The sequence below is a fragment of the Pristiophorus japonicus genome, chromosome 18 (genome assembly GCF_044704955.1).
Source record: "Pristiophorus japonicus isolate sPriJap1 chromosome 18, sPriJap1.hap1, whole genome shotgun sequence".
In the NCBI taxonomy this organism is placed as follows: Eukaryota; Metazoa; Chordata; class Chondrichthyes; family Pristiophoridae; genus Pristiophorus; species Pristiophorus japonicus.
The window spans coordinates 108915237-108916056 of record NC_091994.1 but is presented as its reverse complement, the minus strand read 5'-3'; the positions used below and the strand labels follow the sequence as shown (position 1 = coordinate 108916056).

General features: G+C 50.4%; 1 pseudogene; it reads left to right on the top strand.

Annotated features, from left to right (window-relative positions):
• The first annotated feature begins 298 nt into the window (after positions 1–298).
• On the top strand, positions 299–531 carry LOC139229443 (U2 spliceosomal RNA; annotated as a pseudogene).
• The last annotated feature ends 289 nt before the right edge of the window (positions 532–820 follow it).

Here is an 820-nt window from a genome sequence, read left to right as displayed (position 1 = left end):
GTTATGTTGATTGTGGAATAAATATTGGCCTAGAACACCGGGGATAACTCACTTGAGAGAGCAGACGGGGCCTCGGTTTAACGTCTCATCCGAAAAACGACTCCTCCGACAGTGCGGCACTCCCTCAGCACTGCACTGGAGTGTCAGCCTGGATTATGTGAAGTCCCTGGAGTGGGACTTGAACCCACAACCTTCTGACTCAGAAGCGAGGGTGCTACCCACTGAGCCACAGCTGACACCATATACAAACATATTCAATAACGTGTAGTACGGCGACCTCTCCTAAACCAACAATATCATCGCTTCTCGGCCTTTTGGCTAAGATCATGCGTAACTGACCTGACCAGCCACCATGACCTCCGGGTGGTTTCTCCCTGGTCAGGAAGGTATATGCTTGCTTTTTTGGAAACAGGAGGTGGGTGGGGTGGCTTGACCCATCCACCTCCACGGAGGTGTGTGGGGTGGCTTGACCCATCCACCTCCATGGCACGAACCTGGTATTGCAGTACTTCCAGGAACGGTGCAGTGGCTCTAGGCCTTTTGGCTAAGAGCATTGGCGCAGAGTGATCCTTGGCATGTGCAAGGTGACCTCTGGCGTTTGTGATTTGACAAAGAATTGGAACGATTGGCTACGAATTAAAAAAAAAAACAATATCATTGGTTCAAATTGAGGGGCAATAGCAATTCGGTTCAAACTTACTACAGATACAGGTGCAGAGTCCCAAATCCGGAACCCTCGGGACTGAGGCCGTTCCGGATTCCGCGTTTTTCCAGACTTTGGAACGTCTTTCTGATGTCACAAATCCTGAAACACCCGAGC